At 39.7% G+C, this 10,690-nt stretch overlaps 1 pseudogene across 1 annotated transcript; it reads left to right on the plus strand.

Moving 5' to 3' along the window:
- The first annotated feature begins 239 nt into the window (after positions 1-239).
- LOC148653650 (uncharacterized) lies at positions 240-2,920 on the plus strand (annotated as a pseudogene). The gene is made up of 2 exons (XR_015941726.1): positions 240-411; positions 1,467-2,920. The product of XR_015941726.1 is annotated as an uncharacterized LOC148653650 (transcript).
- Positions 2,921-10,690: the final 7,770 nt, after the last annotated feature.

Below are 10,690 nucleotides of genomic sequence, written 5' to 3' on the forward strand. Positions count from 1 at the left end.
TACCTCCACAATCCCGAATGGACTATTTCCTTAAACCAGTATCAGCATATTGATCCACATAAAATGATGCTTTAAGTATGGTATTTTGAAACTGAAAATTGATAATACACTATTCATTTTTAGATTGATGCCAGTGTCCTGATGTTAATGACAGATGAACAGATGAGGGATTATTTGCCATCTTATGGAGACAGATTGGCAGTGATGGGATATTGTAGGAGACACGAAAAAGAGCCCAACAGTAGGAAATCAAAGCTTTTTGATAGACTGAAGTCAAAACTGAATAAAAGAAAAAAGTGTAAGCATCCAGAAAACATCACTCATCATCAAGAGGTGAACACACAGAGGAAAGTAAGGAAAGTGGAGTTGGGCTGGATGCTGTATGATGAAGGAAAAGGAGGCTTTATCCAGGTGAGAACCAAAAAGGGTGGTGGAACACGAAAGTTAAGTGTTTCAAAGGACTGGAAAAAAAAAGACCTCATAACGGAGGCAATACGTTTGTTTTTCCCAGATGGAAAGAATGCACATGGAAATATTTCTGAGTTTGAGGTGGATCTGACAAATTATCAAGAAGTTTCCTTAGATGAGGACAGTACAGTGGGAGCTCTATATGAAGCCTCAAAGTTAACTATCATGAGGTTCTATCTGTCAACCAAAAAGAAACATGACAGTGGTGGTGTGGAGACACAGCAAGAATCAAACACTGCAGATCACTCACAGGAAAACACACAGGATTTTCCCTCTACAGACTCACAAATTGATCCACCATTGGAATTAGAAACATTAGATGTCATCTATGTTGGAAATACTGGAAATGATTTGAACTTAGGCAGTGATGACGTGGCACAATGTTATCCTGCAGATGTCACAGACGATTCCAGTTTAGCTCAGCAAAGTTCTACCATATTTACTGGGGAAAATGTGGAGGATAGCAATATTATTACAATTTTCAATGGAGACCTCTCTGAGATGGGAGAACAAAGTCTAGAAGACACTTTGCCTCTGGCACAAGAACTCAGGGAACCAGACAAAAAAATCCTTGTTGTTCATCGCAGCCAGATACTATCTGAGCTTATTGAACATTTCACTGATGAACGCCTTTCATATACTCAATCAGAAATTCAAGTAAAGCTTCTACTACCAAATGGGCAGTATGAGAATGGATACGATGATGGAGGTGTTCTCAGAGATTGCCTCTCTGAATTCTGGCATGAATTCTATGAACAATGTACAACAGGCAGCACTTTCAAGATACCATTTCTCCGACATGACTATGGCAAAAAAAAGTGGCAGAGTATAGGTAAAATTATTTCTTTTGGTTGGCAGAAACAGAAGTATTTGCCCATCAAGCTTGCTCCTGTAATCTTGGAACAGGCAGCTCTTGGATATGTGAAGAGTGATCTTGTTGACAATTTTCTAAAGTATGTCTCAGAATCTGACCGTTATACCTTGGAATGTTGTCACAGAGACTTCAACAGTTCTGACCAAGATGAATTACTGGAAATCTTGGACAACTACAGCTGCCGAAGAATGCCAAATGCACACAACATTGAACAAATTCTGCAAGAACTGGCTCACAAAACCCTTATTCAAGAGCCTGCTTATGTTATCGAACAGTGGGAAAGTGTACTCGCTCCCCTCAGCAAAGCCTTGAGGAAATTGAAACTGTGTATGAAAACTTGCAGCCAACGGCAAGGAAAATCATACGGTCACTGAAGTTTCCCTGCACAATGAATGCACAGGAAAAGGAAATATCAAAGCATATTACAACATACCTGCGAGAGTGTGATGGAAGGAAACAGTCTCTGTTCCTGAGGTTCTGCACAGGCTCAGATCTTTTTCTCGGCAAGACTGTAACTGTTGACTTCACACACATGCAAGGATTTGAGAGAAGACCTATGGCACATACATGTGGCTGTTATTTGAGAGTGTCTATTCATTATGATAGCTATCCTGACTTCAGGTGTGAAATGAACAAAATTTTGGAAAGTAATATATGGGTAATGGACATAGTTTAGTATTTTAGTCTGTCGACCTACAGACTAAACAGATTAGAAATATGTGCATCTTTCACCATTCAAAACTTTTGGTAAAGTATACTTATTCACATTTAAAGGCCATCTGACCAAGTCTGTACCTTTACACATATAAGCATATAAGATATACTGAGTTTTGAGTGTACTTATGATAGAATGTTCATAATTTCACTGAAGAAATTAAAAAGTCTCAGGTTAAATTGCACTTTTATTTTTGTCATTTTGGTACAAGAATTTCTTTTAGACTGATTGTTCATACAGTATATTGAGTGAGAAACTAATGGATGTTTTTTCACCTTAAAAAAATATGGTGATGCAGTTAAATAAAAGTTCTTTTTTGAGCGATGTGCATTCTCTAAGCTACCAAGCACTTTTGTGCCAATAAACTCTGGTGCCATGTAGTGTCTAATAATGTTACAACTTTTGCGTTTTATGTAATTTAGTCACAATATGGCAGCAGAGTTTATTTGCACAATAACTGGACAGTTCATGGCAAAGATGAATTCTAAGTGCTCACTTTGGTCAACACTTGATTTAGAATGAATCTTTGTCATTAACTCTTCAGTTAGATGTTTCTTGGGGTAGCGGTAACTTTGCAGAATCTGAATTTTTTTATTTGTGTTTGACTAGTTTGGCTATTTGTGGATTTTGTCTGACATTTTTATGAAACATCAAGATTGCAGATGAGTTCCAATGCCTTGCGTTTAGTGAATATTATTTGTACTATATTTACATTGCATTTGGTGAAAGGAAATGAGAGAGGTGAGGTAATGTTATTGTCAAACATTTCATATAATGTTAGATAATGTTATTGTCAAATCAAAGTTGGGTTGCTTTTATGTGTGAACATTATCTATAGTCCATTAAAGATTGTTTACACTGTTTGCATCTTTTGGCACATTTACTTTCATTTGTTCCTTGTTTCATCCTATTTCACACTCAATGTTAAATCAGATCTAAAGACAACACATTAAATGTGTAACATCAAATGCTGTGGCATTTGAGAAAAACAAAACACCCTTATACCTAGATCCCATATTTGTAAGCAGTTTATCTTATCCAGAGAGTGCAAAGTCCCCTATTCTCCTATTCCTACTCAAGGTCCAGCCCATTGAGGACCATTTCACGTAGTCTTAAGTAAAGGTCAGTGATTTCAAACACATCATCTGGCATTGCAAGGTTCTGTTCAGCCATCAGTTCAACACAAAGATGGAAGACATCCTCATCACAGGGGTAGTCCTTTACACAACAGTCTTCTCGACAGATATCGACTTTGATTTGGTCAACTGCCTGCAAATAGTTCTGTGCGCCATATAAACTTGGGGCAGCATACATCACTGAAGGTCGTCCACTGGGAGCGCGAGGGTTGTGGGTTGGCCTTATTCTGTGATTATTCCAGGCAGTCAGCACTTCATTGAGCTCCTCCTACACAATAGAAATCAATTGTTTTGAAATAAGGTTTGTTAAATCACTTTATGGAACTCAAAGAAGAGATCTTTAATAAGTATAATAGTATGAAACATAGTAGAATGTTATGTTTTACTATTCATATCAAAATCTGTAATGACAGGTATGTTACATTTACCTGTATGGTGTTTTGGAAACAAAACTGAATGAGTGATTTGTCGATGAAGGTGTCAACAAAATGCCCATCTTCTCTCAGCTGTTCAAAATGGTCCATCCAAAACTGACTGCACTGTGCTCTTAGTGTAGCCCACCAGCGTTCAATTCTCTGATTCCCAGTGCTTGGGCCAAGAGTGACACATTCTGTGCTATCCTCATTCATTTCGCGCAGAAACCTTTGCATTACAGCAACGTGGGTGTTTTCGGTTCCATGATCAAGTCGTACTCTTTGTGGAAGACCGTTGTTTTTATAGACAGCGTCTATAAAATAACCCGCAATAATTCGTGGGTCATTATTGGTTTTGTATGCTTCTAACCAGATCATTTTTCTCGAGAAGCCATCAATGCACCCGTTGATGCATATCCCGTAAGGTTTTAATTTGTCATACCCATCAATATGCCACACATAGTTTGGTCCGCGGCTGTAATACTGCCGGCGCCTCAGGCGATTTTGCGCACGCAGATCTACTCCTCGCCCGTCCATAAGGCGCAGTAACTGACGGACAGTCTCTCTATCCGTTATTATCCCTGCCATCCAGCATTTTTGGTGCATCCACCGATAGCCATGATGTCTGCCAGAAGTCTGTAGCTGTTGGTGTATGAATGAGGCGACCTCTGCTTCATCTGTCTTGTTTCACCTTCGCCAGAGCTGATTCTTACACAGCATTCTTTCCATGGTCCGAAGACTCAGTTTTACATTGTGTGATTCCTCCAATAACACCAAAGTTTCATGGTTTGTGTAACCACGACAAAATAAGTCCTCTATAATGGTGTCCATCTTGCAAACCGTGTAGGGATTATAACGAGCAAAACTATTGTAGACCTGCATTAATTTGATTTTTATCAGGGCACTTGACAATACAACTCTCCATGCCTTTAGATCTTGTACGATTTATGAATGATTTTAAGTCGCAATTCTGAGTTACTAAGTCGGAATTCTGAGATACTAAGTCGGAATTCTGAGTTGCTAAGTCGCAATTCTGAGATACTAAGTCGGAATTCTGAGATACTAAGTCGGAATTCTGAGTTGCTAAGTCGCAATTCTGAGATACTATGTCGGAATTCTGACTTACTAAGTCGCAATTCTGAGATACTAAGTCAGAATTCTGACTTACTAAGTCGGAATTCTGAGATGCTAAGTCGCAATTCTGAGTTACTAAGTCGGAATTCTGAGATACTAAGTCAGAATTCTGACTTACTAAGTCGCAATTCTGAGATGCTAAGTCGGAATTCTGACTTACTAAGTCGCAATTCTGAGATACTAAGTCGGAATTCTGACTTACTAAGTCGCAATTCTGAGATACTAAGTCGGAATTCTGACTTGCTAAGTCGCAATTCTGAGATACTAAGTCGGAATTCTGACTTACAAAGTCGGAATTCTGAGTTACTAAGTCGCAATTCTGAGATACTAAGTCGGAATTCTGACTTACTAAGTCGTAATTCTGAGATACCATAGCGCGTTTTTTTTTTACTCCCTGGCGGAAACGGGCTTCCATACAATTGTGATGATAAAATGCAGCAATAATTCAAAAAGTCACGTAGAAGCTCTGTTACAGTTTGCTTACACTATAATCCATAATGAGGTTCAAAAAAGATATTTTACATTGTTTCCTCCCTTGATATTAAGGCCTTTTCATCAAACCACTAATTCTTTTAAATTGGTGATGTATTATCTTTATTTCTATGAAAATAAAATTTCCTTTACACATTGCAATCCACCTTATGTCAGTACAGCAGACCTTTACGCATGATGAACATTTGAACATTTGCTTATCAAGAACATTCTTTTTTCAATGTATTTTTCTTTTAATTTACCTAAGACATACTTGGGTAATGTGACCCATTATATGTGGGTAAATAATGACCCTCAGATATATCCCAGGAGTAAATTTCCATTTTTGTTATTTGCATATTATCTAGTGACACATTTTTCTCATTAATTGAAAAGCTTTGAGTGAATCAGTTTCCATAAATTTGTAGTGGCAAGGTTTATTAATAATACAGGAATTAAGTTTGCTGCTCCCTTGCCAGTCTTTCTCCCTCATCTTATTGGTGCTTAGTGATCTAAGGTGTTTGTGTAATGAATGGTCATCTCTGGCGCCTTACTGTCTGGGAGATTCCATGAGAGAGTCTCATCCCAAGGTTTACAACCCTAAGGTCAGAGAGCATTGTTACTCATCCTCCACATTGATCAGCCAATCAGGAACTGGTAGGGCAGGGTAACCTCACATGGTTCTCTAATGCCCGCGAAACTTTCAACTAATGAATGACCGTAGCGCCTCCAGATAAAACAGGCAGCACAGGGCCCAGAAGTTACTCTCCAGGACATTTTCAGGCTCATCTCGGACAATCACGTGATGGCCAGTGTGTCTGAGAGCCAGGACTTTACTTTGATCTGAGAGTCGAGACCGAAGGTCGCCCACACGTAACCAAAGGATCCGCCCGAGGTTAGCCCAGCAGCAAGCCACGTAAACCATCAGTAATCCACCATGAATGGTCGCCAGATCAATGAGTGAACTATGGTCAGAACTGTAGACAGCTGAATTTCCGTATTCAGGACTAGCGCAACATAGGGAACGAACCGGTCTTCTTCCCGTCTAAAGATTGTGACTTGCTTGGACTCGCAGTCACTTTTCATGTGCATGTGCACAAACTCTGCTAGTTCAGCCAGGACTAACTTGCTGGTCTTCAGAGAGTCACTGCCAGCGCGCCGCAGCAGGAATCTCTCCCTCCTTCTCCCACACCTCCGGCCGCACCAGGACTACCTGGCACCAGACCAGAGGATGCCAATTGGATGCAACTACAGCCTGTTGCTGTTCCATTGTGTCTGCAGGAGATATGAATCCACATAGATTGGATGAGTATAAAACATTCTGCATTACAGCTCAAGAATTCAATTGTTACCTCAACCTCAGTTGATGTCAATTTAATTCATATGAGTTATGTACTTGCTTTTGAGTAACTAGTGTAGAAATTGTAATCAAAGCTCATTAACGAAACGGTATAAATGAATGGTATACTGAATGTATGTGTCTCTTGGTATTTGTAACTCTTCGTGATTGAATATAAACCTTTTGTATTCTGCTAACCCTCACTATAAGATCTGTTATGTTTTAATGCACATTTTATATATTAATAAATGTATTAGTTTATTAGTGTATTAGTATACACTAATACCCAAACAGAGCTGTTGGACTCCCCCCTCTGGCCGTTTTCCACCAGTCGATTATTTCATTAACCAAAGCACCAATCAAGCTCCCAAGGCACTCTCTATACCCAGTAAACACAGGTCCAACCTCACCGAAGGAGAAAATTAGGCACTCCAGTCTCTCCGCAACAGGGATGATATCGTCATCAAACCAGCGGACAAAGGAGGCGCTGTTGTGGTGTGGCGTAAGGATCTATACATCTCTGAAGCCTCTAGACAACTAAGTGACACTTCTGCCTACCTCCCTCTTCAACAGGACCCTACCACTGACTACCAAAAAGGAAGTGGTATCCACCATTTCCGTTCTTATCAGCAGTAATGAGCTCCCCCAGGAGGCGAACCGGCTCATCATTGAACATCCGCAGGTATCTCAATTTTACCTACTCCCCAAAATCCACAAACCGGACACCCCTGGATGCCCCATCGTATCAGCATGTAACTGTCCCACTACTTACATCTCAGTCTTTCTTGACAGCTTCATGAGACCTCTGGTTGAAGGTCTTCCATCATACATCAAAGACACCAACCATGCACTCCAACTTTTTAATGATTTCCAATTTCAGGGCACCGAATGCTAAATTTTTACCATGGACATCACATCTCTTTACACCGTCATTCCCCATAATGACAACCTTCTCACACTGAACGCATTCTCCTTCAAAAATCTTTTTTTACCAGCAGGTGAGTGGAGTTGCCATGGGTACCAGAATGGGACCCAGCTATGCCAATATCTTTGTTGGCTGGGTAGAAGAATCGCTTCTTCGCTTCCTACACTGGCTATGTCCCTGACCTCTACAAGCGATATATTGATGACTACGTCGGTGCCGCCACATGCTCCAATGATCAGCTTGAGTGCTTCCTGCACCATTTCACCAACTTCCACCCGTCCCTCAAATATACGGTTAACATATCTTCCACTACTCTTCCGTTTCTAGACATCAACTTCTCCATCAACTACCCCCGACTCTCCATTTCGGTTTATTACAAACCCACGGATTCACACAGCTATCTCTTGTATAGCTCATTTCACCCCAAATGTACTAAAAACTCTCTCCCTTTTTCAGTTCCTTCGGCTACGACGAATATGTAGCGATGACATCGACTTCGAGAACCAAGCCCTCAAAATGTATTCCTTTTTCATCAACAGAGGATATCCCAGCAGTGTTATTGACAGGGCCCTTGCCCGAGCCAAAAACACCCCCCGGACCATCAACCCAATCAGGAACTCCCACCGTAACAACCACATTCCTTTGGTGCTTCCCTACCACCCTAACACACTTCCTATCCCCAGGACTATTAACGACACCTTTTCCATCCTACAGAATGATTCCTCCATTGGGGCCCTCTTTTCTGACCGCCCCAACATCTCATATCACCGATCATCTAATCTGCGCAACCTTCTTGTTCACAGCTCCCTTGACCACCCTCAGCAACCATCCACACCAGGTACTTCCCCTTGCAACAGAGCTCGCTGTATCACCTGCAAGTACACATCCAACAACACATTCATTCAAGGCCCCTCAGGACAATTCTGGATCACCCAGATGGCATCTTGTACCTCCAGCAACCTTATTTACTGTATCTCTTGCAGTAAATACCCAGTTTCTCTCTACATTGGAGAAACAGGAAGGAGACTTGGAGACCGCTTCAGAGAACACGTCAGGGCTGTGAAGATTAAAGATCTCTCCAAGCCCATTGTTTCTCATTTCACCTCTGACGGCCACGACCACTCTAATCTCTCCATCTGTGTTCTCAAAGATGGTTTTCCGAACTCATACACCAGAAAGATTACCGGAACCAAACTTATCCTGCAGCTATGATCACACCTTCCCCCTTCTCTTAACGACAGACTACTATTCTACTAAATTTTCTCCATTCATTGGAAGATTCATTTCACACCTTTCTACACCTATCCTAAATTCACACCTCTTGATTGTCCTCTCTTTCTGTCCCCTGCTCCCGCCTCTAACTCTAACATTACCTTTGTCTACTGCCTTGTCTCTCTCACACCTGAAGAAGGCTCCATGGCCGAAACGTTGTGTTTTTTTCTCTCTTATGTTTTTCAGCATGGAATACACCTATTACTTGTTCCTTTGCAGCCTACGCATGCTGACGCAGCTACCCACCTGAACTACACGTGTATTAGTATATGTGTGTGTGCATTGCTGAGTTGTTCCGCAAGGTCAGTTTTCTAATAGCCATTGAAGAATCATTTTGTGACTTACTGCTACAATTAATAATTGTCCCAGCAAATGCACAAAACCCCTACAAATTATTTTTCGAAACACCGCTCACTTAAGCCTCGCTCTCAACAAGTCTCTCTCACGAAAAGTCCAGAACTCTCAAAGCTTGTCTTAAATTTGCGCTTGGAACTTGGTTTGTCATTCACTTTGGCTCTGTTAAGACAGGGGGCTGCAGTATGACACATACTGTATAGTAGACATTAATCTCCACAGCTGTTGTGTTATTAAAACATAAATGTACTAAGACTGACAAAAAAGAGCTACTTCAAATCTCAAAGTTAATTTTTAGAGTTTAGAGGAGATCCAAATTAGTGTTCTATTGTGTAGTGTACTGGTGTCACAAGTTTAATTTATTTTCAAGATTATCATATTTTCTTCAAAGTTAATTTGTTGCTAGAAGAGCTGAATGGGAGCAAGAGTACACACAATGATATGGAGATTTTCTTGATTATTTTCACCAGACAAGAATGACTCCTTGTTTGCTGGTACACTTTTGGTTTTGTGAAAAAATACACATGACATAATGTCAGCAAGGGAATGTTATTTAAGAATTGGACATTCTACTCACAAACAAATGGATGGAGTGAAACTGGATGTGAGGAAAAAGTGTTTTCTATTGACTATTGTTGCAATCCATTCTTAACTGCTTGAAAAAGCTGGAATAGAATGGAAATTGAAGACATTTTATTACCCAATAAACCAAAATTGTTTAATCAAAATTAATTTTACAGATCAACTTAAATACATGGGGAACTAGTAGAAATGTATATTTTTCATAGAGTGATTAATACTTTGAACAACCTGGATACCATACACAGATCCTTCAGAAATCTTCAGAAATACAGTCTACAAAATACAATTCTACAGTTAATAGAGTATGTTCATACGGTATTGGTTAAAAGGTGAAGGTGGGGGGCTAATATTTTGAAAGACCTTGTCTTGTATCATTCTATTGTCTTGTGCTTTTCTGTCAGCCATTCATTAGATAAGATCATTTTAATTTGGAACGGAGTAAGAGTAGAGACCATAAATAAACCATATAGATAGAAAATTCTCTAATACGGCCATAGATTTATCAAATCTATAAGATAATGTGAATTTCACAATAATCAAATTACTTAATAAGTTGACACCCATGAACCTATTTACAAATCATAGAGAAACTTTGGCAGCCTCTAGAGGCAGATTGTTTGTTCTTGTAGTCCTTTCTAAAGCTGGCCTGTCACATGGTCCATTAAAATCCTCTAAATAATCTCAATATACATCATGATATCCTGTAAGCAATTAAGATTAAAAATCAGTCAAGTTCTTACTCCTAAATTCTGGTAGTAACATTTGTTGTGAACTGAGGCAATTTATTCACTTTGCTAGCTATGAACCAAATGGCACTAAGATTGAGGCTACTGTATGTATATTAAGAAGTGAATAACTATATACAGTACTGTAAGAAGTATGGGAAAGAATAAGATGCAAAGTCTAGTCCCTGCATTTCTACAAAGAAGTGTGCTCAATGATCACACTTTCCTTAGGACTTGAGTTTTTAATTTGTAAAATCAGTTTGTGTGTATTTAATACATTTT

The sequence above is a fragment of the Lepisosteus platostomus genome, chromosome 10 (genome assembly GCF_059453375.1).
Source record: "Lepisosteus platostomus isolate fLepPlt1 chromosome 10, fLepPlt1.hap1, whole genome shotgun sequence".
NCBI lineage: Eukaryota > Metazoa > Chordata > Actinopteri > Semionotiformes > Lepisosteidae > Lepisosteus > Lepisosteus platostomus.